This window comes from Protopterus annectens, chromosome 3.part1 (genome assembly GCF_019279795.1).
Source record: "Protopterus annectens isolate FY-2018-M chromosome 3.part1, PAN1.0, whole genome shotgun sequence".
Lineage (NCBI taxonomy): Eukaryota > Metazoa > Chordata > Ceratodontiformes > Protopteridae > Protopterus > Protopterus annectens.
Window position 1 is genome coordinate 69,043,314 of NC_056732.1, and position 18,713 is coordinate 69,062,026.

At 41.5% G+C, this 18,713-nt stretch overlaps 1 protein-coding gene across 3 annotated transcripts in view; it reads right to left on the reverse strand.

The window, feature by feature from the left end:
- The window catches only part of NTAQ1 (N-terminal glutamine amidase 1), an 868,727-nt gene that overhangs the window by 783,066 nt on the left and 66,948 nt on the right, over positions 1 to 18,713 (reverse strand). The gene's annotated exons all lie outside the window — the stretch shown is intronic.

Sequence of the window (18,713 nt, forward strand, 5' to 3'; positions counted from 1 at the left end):
ATAAATAAAAAAATAATAAATCTAAGGTCTATACACACTGAGCAGAGTGGATAAGAGTTGCTGACCGCAGCTGTTAGCCGAGATATATAAGTATCCTGTTTTTTTTTCAATTATTTATACAGATTATGGCTACTGGCTGTAAGCTATTGTTTCTAGCTGAAGCCTCTCTCTAACTTGGCTATATTGTGTTAATAGTCTGCTGAGTGGGGGTGGTTCTTTTGTGTTCTTGTAAAAAAGAAAGTTGTTCTTCTGGTATTTAAGTCCTAACTCTGATAGGGTTTCTGTCTATACACACTGAGCAGAGGGGGCTGATTCTTTTGTGTTCTTGTAAAAAAAAAAAAAAAAAGTTGTTCTTCTGGTATTTGAGTCCTAACTTTGATAGGGTTTCTGTCTATACACACTGAGCAGAGTGGATAAGCGTTGTTGACAGCAGCTGTTAGCTGAGATATATAAGTACCCTGTTTTTTTTCGATTTATACAGATTATTGTTTTTAACAATTAATATATAGCACTTTTATTGTCTGCTTTTTAGTCTTCGAGTGTATTTTATTGCTATTAACTAATCTGCACAAGTAACTGATTTGTCTGCAGTTAAAAGCATTCTGTATCTTTACAAATCTTTATCTGTTTGTGGCTTTCTCTAGAGCTACTGGCTGTAGGCTATTGTTTCTAGCTGAAGCCTCTCTTTAACTTGGCTATATTGTGTTAATAGTCTGCTGAGTGGGGGGCTGGTTCTTTTGTGTTCTTGTAAAAAAAAAAAAGTTGTTCTTTTGGTATGTAAGCCCTAACTTTTATAGGGTTTCTGTCCATACACACTGAGCAGAGGGGGCTGGTTCTTTTATGTTCTTGTAAAAAAAAAAAAAGTTGTTCTTCTGGTATTTAAGCCCTAACTTTGATGGGGTTTCTGTCTATACACACTGAGCAGAGTGGATAAGAGTTGTTGACCGCAGCTGTTAGCCGAGATATACAAGTATCCTGTTTTTTTCGATTATTTACACAGATTATTGTTTTTAACAATTAATATATAGCACTTTTATTGTCTGCTTTTTAGTCTTCGAGTGTATTTTATTGCTATTAACTAATCTGCACAAGTAACTAATTTGTCTGCAGTTAAAAGCATTCTGTATCTTTACAAATCTTTATCTGTTTGTGGCTTTCTCTAGTGCTACTGGCTGTAGGCTATTGTCCCCACCCTCCTGCACAGTTGGTGTCTTGCTCTTATACTTGGTGGCTTTGCAGTTGCCCGCCCCTACTGTAAATCTGAACTGTGACACTCCTCCCAGTCTAATGTCATTAGCTCATTCTACCTAGTACAGAGAGAACATTTGATAAGGCCTTCTATTTCTCCTTTTTCCCTTTCAAGAAAAAAAAAAAAAAAAACTTTTTTTTTGCCTGAACCTCCTTGTGTTCTGACTGTGCTTCTCAAACATTTTGGAAATATAGAATATATTTCAGAGCATTTATTATAACTGTAATCGCCTTAATATTTCTACAACTCAAGTGCTCTAGGTTGCAATGCATCTGAAGTGTTTGTGTGTTTTAGCTGCTTTTCTGTATATATAGACTTCTCTGTTTCTTTAACTAAATAAGCTCTGCAAAGTTGTTTTACTGCATTCCTGCCTGTATTTCTGATTTTTTTTGCACTTTTAAAGTTTGTTTTTGCTTAGTTTAACTGGTAGGCTACACACTCAAGTGCGCTAGCCTGTGTTACATATTTATTGCACTTTCCTGCTGTTTGTTGCAAAAAAAAAAAAAAATCCTCGTTTCCCATCTTTCCTGACCTAGAGTAGTCCAAATACAGGCTTTGCTGTATTCTGGACTTTTGGAAAGTTCCTGTGTTGCCCATTTCCTTTCTTAATTAAAGGGAGGCTTCTTTGTTCACCAGTGGCAGTGGGGGAGCTTGGAGCAGCCTATCTATCCCTGGAGGAGCGTTCCCAGCACAAGAATCTGGTTATCTATTAGCCATTTTGAGCCAGTTTCTAGCTCTTTCAAGTCCCCCCTGAATAAAACCCTCTTTAGTGCGTTTTTTGCACTTGTTACTACTCAGCCAAGCTCCTTGTGGTCCTGCAGAGTGGTGCTAGCAACAGAGAGGCTAAAAGAGTGACTGCTAACCTGATAAAAGTGTTTGTTTTCCTGCTACTACCTGGGCGACTGTCCAATCTAGCTAAACTGCAAGTATTTCCGCTTCTTGAACTGTTTTAAACTGTTTAAAGTTGTTTTTGCACCTGCACTTAAAGTTTGTCCTGTTTGTTGCATTTACCTGTTGAGGCTACACACTCAAGTGTGCTAGCCTGTGTTACATATTTACTGCATTTTCCTGCTGTTTGTTGCAAAAAAAGAAAAAAAAAATGTCCTTGTTTCCAGTCTTTCCTGACCTAGAGTAGTCCAAATACAGGCTTTGCTGTACTCTGGACTTTTGGAAAGTTCCTGTGTTGCCCATTTCCTTTCTTGGATACAGGGAGGCTTCTTTGTTCACCAGTGGCAGTGGGGAGCTTGGAGCAGCCTATCTATCCCTGGAGGAGTGTTCACAGCACAAGAATCTGGTAGTCTATTGGCCAATTTCTAGCTCTTTCAAGTCCCCCTGTATAAAACCCGCTTTAGCGCGGCTTTGCGCATAGCACAGCATTAGGCAGCGGCACTTAATTGGGTTTAAACCATTCTCTGCTCCACAAAGTCTGCTCTTCACTTTTTCCCTTAGAACTGATCTAGTTCTCATAATAAACACCCTATTCCCACTCTAAAGCCTGGCACTTGCTCACTAAAGTAATTATATAAGTCAGCACTAAAAAATTAAAAGCACTACACCCTCACAAACTCCCCTTGAGTACTTTGTTCCACATTGGCCCTTTTTTTCAATTATAAAGGAATTCCCAATACTATTCTAGCATGTCCAAAGGTCAGTTGTCAATCTCCTCTCCGGTCCAGCTGGTGAATCTGGGAATCTTGAGGCAATGTTACAACTGCCTCATGTACACAGACAACCCTCTCCTCCTCCCAACAAATTCCAACACATGTGAGAGATGCAACCATATAGCCAAACTGGAGGCTAAGCTCTCTCAACTCAGTACTGGCGTAACCAGTCAGGAGGAGAAGGAAACCACACACTACAATTCCAGTCTCACATAGACCTACCACGACAGCAAACCAAACACATAAACACACAAAAACATACTCGGAGGCTCTAAATAAAAATCGGCCTAAGCAGCAGAGACCTCCAAAGCAAACACCCAAGCAACCACTACCCCAAAACAAAACACGTGCAACACATAGCTCACAAAGCCAGTGTGCCGAACAGTCACAGCCCTTAAGGCTAAACAACACACCTGATACACTTGTAATAGGTGACTCTATCGTCAGGCACACTGACGTCCCGCTCACCAGGCTGAACAAAGAGAAGGTCATGGTGAGCTGCCTGTTGGGCGCTAGGATCCGCCACATAACACAAGCACTCAGGTCACTCCAAGGCAAGTACAAATATGACTCAGTCATTGTCCATGCTGGTGTGAATGACCTGAAACGTACCTCCCTGGACTGCATGAAAAGAGACATAGAGGAGCTCTCTGAGCATGTAGCCCATGCTGGTATGACCCTGACCTTGAGTAGCATCTTACCCTCACCAAGAATGATGCCACAATATGAAGACAAGATGATCAATTTCAACAATTGGCTTAAGTGCTGGTGTCATTCAAAGGGGATCCAATGCCTGTCTGCCTGGGATGACATGCTCGACAAGCCACGATGCTTCGCTAGGGACGGCTTGCACCTGTCACCCCTGGGCTTTTGGATATTGGCAAAGGCTCTTGCCACCCCCATAGTGCCTCTTCTAGGCAAGGCTCAAAAGACAAACCCACCTCCATAGGTAACACAAGGGATAAGAAACTAAGAGTAATGCTACTCAACGCCAGAAGTCTAAACCTCAAGATGCATGCACTCAAAACTCTCCTTAGCATGGAGAGCATCGATATCTGTGCAGTGACAAAAACCTGGTTCAAGACTCCCGAGAGCACCCCAGCACTACCAAGTTATACCGCATACCATGATTTCAGCCCCAAAACTTGGACCGAACCACAAAAGGACGGGGAGTATCAATATTCATCAAAGATACCCACACCTCCAGATTGGTGGCATAGCACGAAGCATCAGAGACTATCCATGTGCAACTAACAGTGGGTAAAACTGCCTTCCAGTTTATAGCCTGCTACAGACCACCCTCCCAAACCCAGGAACCCCACTCGGCCTTCCGGAGAACACTGGAAAATATGAAGGTCTCCAAACACCATTATATTGGGCAACTTCAACTACCCTAACATAGACTGGGAGCATTACTCTAGCTCCAACACCCTAGCCCGAAGGTTCCTAGAATTTATAAACTCAAATGCTATGGAACAACTTGTTGCCACTCCCACAAGAGGGGAAAACATACTGGACCTGATCATCACCAACATGGGGACTCTATGCTCCAGACCAGAAGTGTATCCCTCACTGGTAGGATCAGACCATAAACTAATCTCACTAGATATTCACATCCTGACCCCAGCCCCTGCCCTGAAAACCACAGTGAAAAACTTCTCTAAAGCAAATTTCACACTCCTCAAAACTGAGGTGGAATCCTTCAAAGCCCCCGGGCCTGTGGAAAATACGGCCCAGACCGCAGAATCCTTTATAAATGCAATCTATGAACACCTTCAGGAATGCATGGATCATGCAATAAAAATAAAACCAAGACCCAATCCTCCAAAGTTAGGTCTCCTGTCTGGTGGACCCCAGCCATAAACAAACTATGGAGGAAGCTACTACATGATAGAGCAAAATCCCAGAAAGGGAAGGCATCTCTGATCAGTATTAGCAAAAAACTACGGGCACTCATAAAATCGTCTAAGGCCAGCTTTGAGAGAAAAATTGCACAGGCCACTAAGGATAATCACAAGGCTTTCTTTAGTTACGTTAGGAACCTGGGTGGGAATTCCCAGATATGCTCAGAATTAATCCAAAATGACAAAAAATACACCAAACCCACAGACATTGCCAACATCCTAGCTGACAGGTTCAGCGCAAACTTCTCCCCTCCTTCCCCACCAAAAGGGCAAATATGTATCCCAGCAGAGTGCTGCCCCCCTGACATCTCAGATGCTCAGGTAAGAGCCGCCCTCTCCAAAGCAAAAAACACAGCATCAATGGGACCAGACGGTGTCCCGGGCTGCGTCCTACATGAACTCCAAGAAGAACTAAACTCAAACATAAAACTACTGTTCAATCTCAGCCTTACTACAGGATATGTACCCAAAGAGTGGGGTACAGCAACAGTGGTCCCTCCCCACAAAGGTGGTGCCTCAACGGATCCTGGAAACTATCGCCCCATAAGCCTGACTAGCTTGGTCTGCAAAGCAATGGAAAGGATCATCATGGACCTCATAACTAAAGATACTGGGGACCTACAGACACTGGATCCTACCCAGTTCGGCTTTGTTAAGGGCAGATCCTGCCTCTTAAACCTGGTTGATTTCTTTGAAACAGTCACCAAGGCCATTGACGAGGGGAAGGTGGTCCACACAGCCTACCTGGACCTTACAAAAGCCTTCGATACAATACCCCACTCAAGCATTATAGATAAGCTCACCAGCTTAAATATAAACCCCTATGTCACTAGATGGGTTGCAAACTGGCTCAAGGACAGAACCCACATGGTTAGAATTGCTGGAGCCATGTCAGACTCCAAACCAGTTACAAGTGGCATCCCACAAGGCTCAGTCCTGGGACCTCTCTTGTTCGGTATATATTTCTCGGAGGTACAGGCTAACATGGAAGGACTGTGGCTGACCAAGTTCGCAGATGACTGCAAACTGGGCGCCATAATCGACTCTCCAGCCGACACAAGCATCCTACAAAAGGGCCTCATAGAAACAGACAACTGGTGCCAGAGCCATGGCCTCAAGCTAAACGCCAAAAAGTGTATAGTCATCCCCTTTGGCAAAAACAAAGTGCCCACAAATTACCACATAGGTGGTAATCCATTAAGTACGGAAGAAGTAATTAGGGACCTGGGGACCCAAGTTGATAGCAATCTCTCATTTGACAACCACGTGGCCAAATTGTTTAGAAAAACATTATATATAGCCCACCTAATCATGAAGGTCTTCACATCTAGATCAGGGGAGGTCATCGTGCCTCTTTACTCATCCCTCATCAGGCCCATAATTGAGTACAATGCCCCTTTTGGGATGTACCTTACCAGACACCTGCAGCAACTGGAAAGACCCCAAAAGTACCCCACCAAGAGGATCAAAGGGCTCAAACAGATGCCATATGCTGCCCGGTTAAAGAAACTCCAGCTCTACTCAGTGGCATACCGCCTGCTCAGAGGCGATCTGTGCCTGACGTATAAAGCCATATCCAACCCGGAATTAATGGACATGCTGCACCTCAGAAAATCCAAATCCCATCGAGCCACGGCCGAGAGACTTGAACCTCAGCACTGAAATAAATAGGACATGCTGGAGGGACAGATTCATAACCCAGAGGCTCCCTTCACTCTGGAATAAAATCCCAGTCCAGGTTAGGCAGAGTCCCTCATTGACTCTCTTCAAGAGGAATCGTGATGAGTGGATGGGAGATAGTAGGTTTACCCTGGGTATTACTTCTGTGTCACTGTTAGACACAGGCACAGTATACTAACCTCGAAAAAGGGCATACCAAAATTCATTTAAAATGGGTGGCGAAAGCCAAACACACTCTGGGTAGGCTTATAAATGCCCTAGGGCAGATAGCCTAGTATGAACCTAATCTCTGTGATCATTGTAGAAGTACAGAAGAAAGCAATACTGACACTGACAGGTTTGAACAGTATTTCATGGCAAATGGGAACAGGGAATACTGACATGGCTGGGGGGAGGGGAGTCTGTCCATTACTCAGCCTTGGATCCCATTTGACCATCTCTGTGTGTATTAATATACACTCTTTCTTATAAAAAGCGGCATCCAGAAAAAGGGGGGGGGGGTGATGGTTTCTCAAGTGGGAGAAGATTGCTGGAAAGGAAGCAAACATAATCTGAGAAACATTTTAGGAATGAAAGCAGCCCTTGCCAAGACAGAGAACCACATAGACTAAAAACAGATTAAAAAAAGTGTCAAAACGCTGAGTAATCCACAAACTGATAGGAAGGAGAACAAAAGAACTGTTTATTCACAGACTAAGTGCTTTCACCCAATGTCCATAGGGCATCATCAGAGTTGAAACAACTTAAAAGAGCATAACCAGGTTAGAGTTATGAAGCCTGACAAAGGGTGGGGGGGGGGGTTGTTTTGATGGATCACCAGGATTACGTATGTAGAATTTATGAGTTGTTAAATGACACTGAAATGCATGAGAGGGTCTCTATTAATGAGATGAGGAGAGCATATAGTAAAATTGACTGGTCTTACATGATGTTTTAACCCAGAATGTGCTTGATTATACAGAGTATAAATATATGACTGTGGATTTCCCAATAACACCTAAGATATTTGGAATTCCAAAAATCCACAAAGATTTACACAACCCCCCATTTAGGCCAACTGTCTCTGCGACTGGCTCAAAAACTGAGCCTATAGATAGACTTCTGGTGTATAAATTGTGTACAGTATTATAAATACATTTTAAAGGATTTGTGGCACTGTTTGGAAATCTTAAGGGACACTTCCATTAATGATGACTTTTTTTTATTTGTTACAGTTGATGTCACAAATTTATTCACCTCTATACCGCACGATCAAGGCTTGGTGCTTTTTGGAGATGCCCTGTTTGGCAAAGAGGGAATGCACAACGTGAAAAGACAGCTTTTAGTTGTTTGATGGAATTAGTGTTATTGAATAATTTCCTACTATTTCAAGGTGAAGTTTTCCATCAAACAATGGGTGTAGCGATGGGGGCTAAATGTGCACCCATATATGCTAACCTGGTATTAGCTAAGTGGGAGGAAAACTGTGTTTCTGAACACAACTTGTATGGTAAAGTGATTACATGGTTAAGATTCCTTGATGACATACTGAGCTTATGGCGAGGTTCAGTAGGTGAGCTTGAAGAATTTATTAGTTATTTAAATTCTACATCATCATTTTTGAACTTTACATATAAAGTTGGTAATGAGAGCATTGATTTTCTTGACATTACACTAATTTGGGATAAAAATGATAAGAAATTCATTTCTAGAGTGCATAGAAAGAAAACATACTATAATTCCCTCCTACATTGCCACACTTGTCACCCCAACCATCAAAATAAGTGTGTAGTAAAGGGCCAAATGGTTAGTATTGCAAGACTGACAAGTAGTGAAGGTGATTTTGAACAGGAAATGTATACTCTTGCAGGTATGTTTCAAGAAAGAGGTTACCCAAACAAGTTACTGATTAAAATTAGGAATGAAGTACGTAGAAAAAGAAAAGAAAAATTCTTACCTATCTTGCATACCAACACAGGAACTACATTCACAAAATTAAAAGTGATAGATTATGAAACATCTTTAGTATTGCCTTTTAATTATGAAGCTATACAAATACGGACTATGGTCAACAATTCATGGAACCAGATTTTAAGTACTGGCATTAAAAATATGTTAGGATTGGCCCATGAAGTGACTTTTTCTAGAGGTGCCAACCTTAACAATCTATTTGAAAAAACATGTAACAAAAAAAGGATGGTATCTAGGATGTCCAAGTGTAACGTGTACGGCATGTAAGTTTATTAACTCAGGGAGGGCCATATGTCATGGTAGAGGGGTACCAACGTTCGATACCTAGTCCAGGAAATTGTAATACTAGGATGGTGGTGTGTACAGCTACATGTTTGACCTGTTCAGCGTTCTACGTGGGTAAAACCACAAGAAAATTGAAAGAAAAAATGCATGTAAGGACATTAAAAAAAAGTAAGAAGGAAAGTGCACTTTATAATCATTCAGCGAAATGTGAGGTTTTCAATAAATTCTTGTTTTTTATTATTGACAGTTGACCATTTTAGAGAGGGTGATGTTAACCTATACCTAGAGAATTTGGAGTTAGAATGGCAATTGAAGACAAACGCCACTATATCTCCAGGTATTAATGATAATATATCAAGTTCTGTACTGAAGTTAAGAGAGCATTGCAGGTTTAAGGTGACCACTAGAAATAATGTCCCTTTTATAACAACGCACCCCACCCCTTTTTGTAATGTCACATATGCAGGTTTAAAATACATACATGTTCCTTTGGTACACTTCTGTTAGTCAAGTTTTTTAACTTAACTTATTTATTTATAGCAGGATTTGCACATATTTATGTATATTTATATTCATTTGTGCATGGTTATATATATTTTTAGTCATCCAGTTATTTAATATTATAGTACATTTATTAATGTGTTCGATTGTTTTTAACTATATTTTTTAAGAACTAATTGGCACAGCATTTTATAATTAGTAGTGGGCATGTATTTTAGAGTTGTATAAATGTAGAGTTTTTTTGTGTTAATTCACTCTGATGATGCCCTATGGACATAGGGTGAAAGCGCTTAGTCTGTGAATAAACAGTTCTTTTGTTCTCCTTCCTACCAGTTTGTGGATTACTCAGCGTTTTGACACTTTTTCTTTTTTGTTTTATGTATACATGCTCCTTTGAGCAAGTTTGCTTTATTTTGTGTTTTAAAAACAGATTACCACAAACCCGTGGTGAATTCTGTTTCGTTATCTAAGTTAGCATGAAGAGACTGAGCACAGTTTATTAAAACTTACTTTGTTTGGAACTCTCAAACTTAAAAAAAAAATTAATGTTGGAAAAGTTTATTTGGAGATGCTGAATATTCTTAAAAGAGAGATAAATAAAGCTGACCGTTTTGTTTTATACTTCCATTTTTAGCATATTTTATAAATTATTTCTACTAATGGTAAAAATGGGTCAAAAAAGCTTGGGGGTGTAAGCCTAAGACAATGAATAAAGCTAAGCATATGTTCTCACTTTATTAATCATAGCTTGAAAAAAACCAGACACACACACACGCACATACACCATTAATTTGCATGCTTACATATCAGGAACAGCCCTAGAAACTGCACTGAGACAGTATAAATCCAGCGAATGGATCCTGCTGCCCTCAGCTAAAACTATCAGCAACCAAAACCAAATAAAACACCACACTGAAAGAATCAGAGTTTAAATACTGGCTTCCCACAAATTCACGCCACTCACTCGGAATACTGCCTTTCATTGCTATTTACCAAAAGTTACTATATCCTGGCTAAAACTGCCTTACACACACAAACACACAGTTTTAAAGGAGGAGATAGTATTACCCTTTCCAGTGCAGCCACCCTTTCTGATTTTATGGTAATGTGCTGCCATCCAACAAGCTAGTCTGGCACACCAACATCACAATTCAGTACATTATTAAAATGAGTGAGCTACACTATTAACTTATAGTAACTATAAGCAATCTCTGCCTTCAAATGGTGGATGTCAGTAGCTATAATTCATGGATTTTACACAATTCCAAAATACATATGTGTGTGTGTGTGTGTGTGTGTGTGTGTGTGTGTGTGTGTGTGTGTAGCTACAGAAACTTACAAGAGATAAGACAAACAGTACAATTCTTTACTTAAAGAAATCAGGGAATACAGTTTGGACATTCACTATACAAACAAATGCACTCCTGCAAAAAGTAATGCAAAATAAAAGCTGCTAAACTAACAAATAGCATAAGGAAAACACTGGTTTCCACTACCACAAACAAAGTTAACTGTAACTTGTCTGTCTCAAACTTCATAAATCATTCATTTCAGGCCACATTTCAGTACAGAAAATACTTCACATGTACTTCTATTAAAAGTACAGTTTTGTACCTACCATAAATGTAGATGTTCGAAGATCCACATTGCTGCAGTCCTTACACTTGGGTAGTCCGCTGTCCTCGGTCGGCCCGAATATCAAAGTATTAGGCTGACGTCGGTCAAGGCGCTTAAGACTGACATCAGGACGTCAGGGTACAAATGCGCATGACAGACGTCATATCCTCAGTCTTTTCTTGCCCCAGATGTCAGAAGACCCTAAAAAGAAAGGTCAAAACCAAAAGACAGCAAAAAACAACCAACCACCCTTGCACTAATCATATGTACAATATATACAATATCCACAATATTCACAACCCAAACCACACAACCGCCTCTAACTACAGAGGGGAAGGAGGGAGGGTAAATTGGACTGCAGCAATGTGGATCTTGAACATCTACATTTATGGTAGGTACAAAACTGTACTATGTTCTTCATCTCACATTGCTGCAGTCCTTACACTTGGGTAGAATCCCAAAGCCGAGGTAAGGGAGGATGGCAAAACTATAAAGCAGTAGGAGCTGCCAAAATGCCCTGTAAAATTGCAGTGGCAAAACCAGCCCTAGATTTAGAGTAAAGTGGAAGGTGGTAATGCTTAGAGAAAGTATGCACTGAACTCCAAGTAGCTGCCTCCAAAATATCTTTAGTTGCCACCCCTTAAAAGCTGTAGAAGTGGCAGTAGCCCTAGTGGAATGAGGCCTAATCCCAGCTGGAATCTCCTTACCATGATGGGAATAACAGAAAGCAATACAAAACCCAATCCACTTAGAAATAGTTTGTTTTGACACAGGCTTGCCCTGAGAACCCAAAGCAAATGAAACAAATAACTGCTGAGACTGCCTGAACCCTTTAGTTCTGCTCAAATAATATCGCAACTGCCTGTGTATATCCAAAGTGTGCAAAATCTTTTCCCCTTTATTTTGGCGCTTTGCATAAAAAGTAGGCAAATGAATAGTTTGGTTTAAAGCCACACTAGAAACCACTTTAGGCATAAAGGAAGGATTAGTACGCAAAGATAGCCTATCCTTATGGAAAATTAAGAAAGGCTCAACCGCCATAAGGGCCTGTAATTCAGAAACCCTTCTCGCAGAGGTAATGGCCAACAAAAAAGCAGTCTTCCATGATAAATATTTCAACTCGGCAGAAGCTGCAGGCTCAAAAGGTTGTAGAGTGAGTTTCTCCAACACAAAATTGAGATCCCAAGCAGGAGTAGGAGCTCTACGTGGGGGTCTTATATTCTTTGCCCCTCTAAGGAATTGCTTAAACAAAGGATGAGAAAACAATGGTGGGTCACAGTCATAGTGAGCAGAAATTGCTGCAGCATGAACCTTAATAGAAGAGAAGGACAAACCTTTGTCCAGTAACTCAGTAAGATATTGAAGAGCCACACTTAAATTAGGCTTAGAAACATCAAATTCCTTTGCTGTACTCCAAAATAAAAATCTCTTCCATTTATCTGCGTACACTTTCCTTGTACTAGGTCTTCTGGCCTCCAAAATAACATTCAAAACTTGCTGTGGAAGCTGAGACCCTCCAGGGTTTAAAACAGAATATGCCAGGCTGTTAGATGAAGAGAGTGAAGTTTGACATTGAGTAAATGACTGTTCTCCTGAGACAGCAGGTGTGGAATCAAGGCAAAGGCCATGGAGGCTCCCGCACCAGACTTCTCAGTAATGGGTACCAGTGCTGTCGAGGCCAATCTGGAGCTATTAAAATCATCTTTGGCTTGTCCTGTCTGACCTTCAGGAGTACCTTTGGGAGGAGAGGCAGAGGTGGAAAGGCATACACATGAAGATTGCTCCAATTGAATGAAAGAGCATCCACTTTCCAAGCTGTGGGATGAAACCTTTTGTGCAAAACTTTGGCAGCTGGTAGTTTAGTGGAGAAGCGAACAGATCTATGTCTGGAGTTCCCCATAACACTGTCAATTTCTGAAATACATGAGGATCCAATTTCCACTCGTGGGGATCCATAATTTGTCTGCTCAACACATCTGCTAAGGAGTTCTGTGCTCGGCAGAAACCTTGCCTGAAGATTCAGCTGTAAACTGAGAGCAGTCTCCCACAAAATCATTGCTTGTCTGCATAGAGGATAAGAATGTTCCCCTTGCTTGTTGATGTACCACATGACAGTTGTGTTGTCTGTTAGAACCAACACCTGCCCTGGAAGAAGTAAATCCTTGAAAGCTATTAATGCAAATTGGACTGCTAACATCTCCTTCAAGTTGATATGTAGATGTTGAAGTCTGGCAGGCCACGTGTCTTGTACCCACTTTCCATTTAGATGAGCTCCCCAAGCTTTGTCTGAGGCATCTGTCGTTAGAATCTGACTCGCCTCTGGTCGGGTCACAGAGAGTCCCTTGTTTAGGTGACATTCCTGAGCCCACCACAAAAACTCCTTTTGAATGCAAGGTATTATCTGAATGACAGTGTCCATATCTTGGCAGTGCTGTGTCCATACATTTTTGAGATACCACTGTAGCTTCCTCATATGCAGTTTGGCATTGGGAAGCACCAGAATACAAGATGCCATGAACCCCAAGGCTTGAAGGACTGTCCTTGCAGTCAGCCTGGACTGATGAGACAATTGATGGAAGTAAAGAGAAAGATTCTTTTGTTTGTCCGGGGTCAAAAAGGCCATCTGGGACGCTGTATTCAGTCTCACACCCAGAAAGCACATGTCCTGAGAGGGTACTAGACTGGACTTTATTTCGTTCACAGAATACCCCAGGCATCTTAGTACTGCTATCACATACTGTAAATGATGAAGAAGTTCGTCCTTTTCTTGGGCCAGAATCAGGCAATCGTCCAAATAAGGACAGATCTGTATTCCTCTTAGCCTGAAGAAAGCTATCACTGGAGCCAGGACTTTTGTGAACACTCTGGGCGCAGTAGATAAGCCAAAGGGCAATGCAGAGAACTGATAATGAGAAGTCCCAGCCCGAAAACGCAGATACTTCCTGCAACTGAGCCTGATAGGAACGTGAAGGTAAGCCTCCTTGAGATCCAGAGTCACCATCCAGTGATCTTTGCCCAGCAGAGGCAAAAGCTGTTGTAACGTCAACATTTTGAACTTGGGAATGTCCAGATATGTGTTGAGGATAGATAAATCCAAAATTGGTCTCCACGTGTTCCCCTTCTTTGGTACTAGGAACAGGCGAGAATAAAATCCTAGGCCCACTTCTGGTAGAGGGACCGGTTGTATGGCCCCTATTTGAAGTAGCAGAGAAATTTGTTTGTGAGCCTCTAGTCTTTGCTGAGGAGGAACGTCTAGCATGCCTTTGAAAGGAGGCAAGGTATGGAAATAAAACTTGTAACCTTGGTGTATGATATCCAATACCCATCTGTCTTGAGTAATCAAACTCCAATTTTCCTTGAAGAGTGCCAACCTTCCTCCCAAAGGAGCTGCCAGGCAAGAAGGATCTGGCAGCTGAAAAGGTAGGTCATTGGGCCTGTTTACGAAAGGACTGGCCCCTGCCCTCACCGAAGACTGTGCAGGTGAACTCCCGTTCTAGGTCTGAAGGAACTCTGAGCTCTGCCCCTACCACGCCTAGATCTACCCCTAGACTGAGAATCATAAGAAGGATACGCCCCCTTAGCAGGCCAATTCCTACTAAACTGGAGGCTGAACTTGCAAAAAATCTTTAACAGCCTGCATAGACTTAGCCTTGTCTTCCATTTTCTTCAAGACTGACTCCACAGGTGAACCAAATAACACATCAGACTGTAAAGGAGCATCCAAAATCCTTGTCTTAACATGGTCAGATAAATTCTGATCCCTCAGCCAGGCGTGCCTGCGAAGAACTGAACCAGTGGCAGCCACCCTAGACGAGGCCTGTACAGCATCAGAACCACATTGCAAAGAATGTTTACCCACCTGTTCCGAGACATGCACCAAATCTTGTAATTCTTTACACTCAATGCCTTCCGCCAGAGCATCTACCTTAGACTTCAATTGAGAAAGAAGATAGTTTTGATATTTCAACATGTGAAACTGGCAATTCAAAGCCCTCATAGCTAAGGTGGAAGAAGTATAGACCTTCTTTCCCCATCTATCCAAAGCTCTGGCCTCTTTATCTGGAGGAACCGGATTTTTTACAACAGAGGCCTTGACACCCTTAGGTCCCTGACTAACAGTTTCTGGGTCCGCCCTAGGACTCTTATAAAGATATTTATGAGCCTCAGGCACCCTGTAATACCTATCCGGTTTAACAGGAGCAGGAGGCAAAGAATCAGGATTAAGTGAAGCCTCTGCAAACACATCTTCCACAACATCCAGAACAGGTGGTATAGCCAAAGGCCTATGCTGGGGTAAAAGCAAAATTCCCTAAGCCTTTTCCTGGAATCAGAGAAGTCCTGACCTTCCCACTTAAAATGTTCCCTCATGGAATGAAGAGTTTCTGAGAAAGAAAAATCCTCTGGAGGGGAAGCAGAAGGAGTCGAATCATCTGCATCAGAATCAGAATAAGGAGAGTGCTCCTCCAAGTCTTCAGCCAAGACTCTGAAACATCCAAGCCTGCTCAAAACTCCCCAACTCTGGTTCCACCCTAGGCCTCTTATCAGGAGGGGGCAAAGAACCTCTAATCAAAGTAATTAAATCTTCTGCCATTTTAAGCATGTGCTTCTTGGGCACAGATCCTGCTGAACTAGGAGTGACACCAACAGAAGCTAAACCTGGCCTGCCTCTGGGAGAAGCCTTGGAAACAGAAGGAGAGGGCCTAACCACCCTAGGAAGGGAGGGGAGTACAGTAACCTGAGAAGCCCCTTCAGCCTGACCTGCCTCCTGAGAGGCCACATCCTGCAATATCAAAGTCTCCCCCTGGGACTCCAGAGAAGCCTCCGGCGGAACCACCGGTTCCACTGACGCCTCTAAAGAACTGGCGTCCGGTACGGACGACTCTTCTTGCCTGGCTTTAGCTGCTTTGTCTTTGCGCTTCTTCGAAGAAGCGGGCGTCGGAGCATCCGACGGCATATTATAATTGCACCGCTTCCCGAAGACCAACCTGGCACAATCTAACCTTCGCTTAATAGTGCGCTTATTGAACCTAGCACAAAAGCGACACCCAACAACGTCGTGCTCAGGCCCCAAACAAGGAATACACAAAGTATGATAAGCGGTATCTGCTTCCCACAAGAAATACAGTTATTCACTTTTTCTGACATCCGGTAAACCACTGAGGCAAGAAAAAACTAAAATATTCCCCAACGGGGTACTTAGCCAACTTTGACTCGGTCTGAAACTCCGAATTCGAAAAATTTCAGAACGCCGAACGGCACTTGCAACGCTGCTTCTGCATCGGACCATGCGGCAAAAAAGACTGAGGATATGACGTCGGTCATGCACATTTGTACCCTGACGTCCTGATGTCAGTCTTAAGCGCCTTGACCGACGTCAGCCTAATACTTTGATATTCGGGCCGACCGAGGACAGCGGACTACCCAAGTGTAAGGACTGCAGCAATGTGAGATGAAGAACATCAAAGAGATTACTTTACTGAATAAACTTTTGACTGAAAAATAACAATGCACAGAGGTAAACTCATTTCAGATAAACATACTAATTAGTTAAATATTTGACAATATGAGCATCCAGACGTATGATACAAACATTTTCAAAATCAAAAGAAACAGTGCTCATTTTTCCTTTTCAAGAAACACAGGTAGCTTTTTTCCAGTCCTCACCCCTTGGCTCTTTACTTCTCTTTAGCTTCCCGCAGATTACTCCTGGCTTGGAACCTCATTCTCATGAACTTCCCTGAGTTAGTATCAGCATACAGCTATTCTGCTTGGTTAGGTCCTCTCTCCTCAATGAACTTTCTTTTCTTACCTGCATTTGCATACTTTTTTCTCTCACTCTGGTAACAGCGCCACCCAAATCCCTTTTCAGCTATTCCACTTTCTGAGCTGGATTGCTTCCTTTTTAAAGGAAGAAGACCTCTCCCTCCTCCACTCTGGAAAGAGCTCTCTCTAGCACTGAATCCCTGTTATCGCTACTTCTTTGGCAGAATATGACAGCAAAAGTACTTCCCCTGTAGGTTCTACACTTGCTTACTTATGTAATCTCTGTAAATAGTCTGTTTGTAATATGCAATGCTGGTATTATGTAATGCTGTATCTGCTTACCCTTGGAGCTTTTCTCCCCGGGCCTCCGCTGAAAATGGACATGCATCCAGTCGGACTATCCCAGTCAACAAATGTAAAATAAAAAAAAATAAAAATAAACAAACATCACATATATGTCATTAATATGTATATATAATTCCCTTGCCTGTGACTGCATGCTTCTATGCACTCACTAATGAGGGGTTTTAGAAGACAGTGTAACAGTGGGATCAAAATTCCACTACCCTAGGATTCATATGCACCACCACCACCCCCCTAAGGATTTGTTGGTTAGTATGTATCCTATTCTGCCCATTCTCCCCTCTGGACTGACATGCCCATACTTTCATACCAGGACAGTCAAGTGCCCAAACTGTTAACTGAACATCGATTGCCTGGACTGCAGTAAGAGGTTTTATCCTTCTACACCACCAGGGATGGCAGGGATGAAGATATTTTGAGCTCATCAGCAGATATGACAAGAAGAAAGGCCAAGATCTCTGAAATTATTTTTATTTAGAGAATTTGACTCTGAATAAGAGTTAGAGAGTCCAGCTCTTGCTTATACAAAGATAATGCAGAGCTGGTCAGCTCAGTGACACAGACAGAAAACACCATATACAAATGACCTAAAATGGGTCTAACAATTTAATGGTGCAGAAGTGCCAGACATTCATGGTCTCACACCAGAGTTCTATAAAGTATTAAAAGATCACCTGTCACCTACTTTATTACAAGCATCTCAGGCTGCAGAACACAAGGACAGTTTTTGGAATAGTCTGATATGGCAAGGGTAATGATGTTTTCTAAAATAGGCAAAGACCATCTAAATACCTTCAAACTCTAGACCTATATAACTACTGCAATTATACCTAGAAATACATATGCAAAAACTTAACTGGTATGAGAAGACATTTCAGTCATTAGTACCCAGTAATCCTCACGGGTTTACCAAGGTAGCACTACACTAAATTAACAAAAATGTGTTGCATGTAATGAAATGTCTGTTGCTGTCAGTCAACTGTGGAATGGAAGAATTGGGATGTCTGATTTTATAAGGAAAGTACAGCTCTTATATACAAAGCATCCAGTTTTCCTTTGTGTTAATAATGTGGTTTAGAAACCCTTTAATATTTCCAATGGCATCAGGCAAGAGTGCCCATTATTATCTTTCCGATTTATTTTGATAGCAGTTGCACATGACAAATTTCTGATGAAATATTTAATTATCAGGGAATTCAAATACAATTGCTAACAAATCTCCTAGGTTTACGATATGCTGATGATTGTATCATCTAGCTTAATAACCCAATGGCATTCTTACAATCAACAGAAAGGATATTAAAGGAGTTTCCATGTTATTATGGCATATGGATAAATAAAAGCAAGACAAAATTACTGCTGATGTCTGAATCTTCTTATACAATTTTATTAAAGGTGTCACGAAAGGAGAAACTGCCAGCATAGCTATCTGAAATTTTTAAATAATTACATGTCATTTGTGAATATTAGCATAATTTACATAGAAGTGTAACAAATAGAGATACTGCCAGCACAGCTTTCTGGAATTTTGTAAATGGTTATGTGTCATTTGTGAATGTCAACATGCTTTGTTTAAGATGCTGGTATTACAACCTTATTAGAACTGTATGTTATGTGTACATCAAACTAGGTTTGTACAGACGTGTGTTAGAAAGGGTTTGTATAGTACTGAGCTTAAAGATGTGCCCATAGTGTACCCTACTGGAACAGAACAGAAATGTATATACACTAATGTAACTG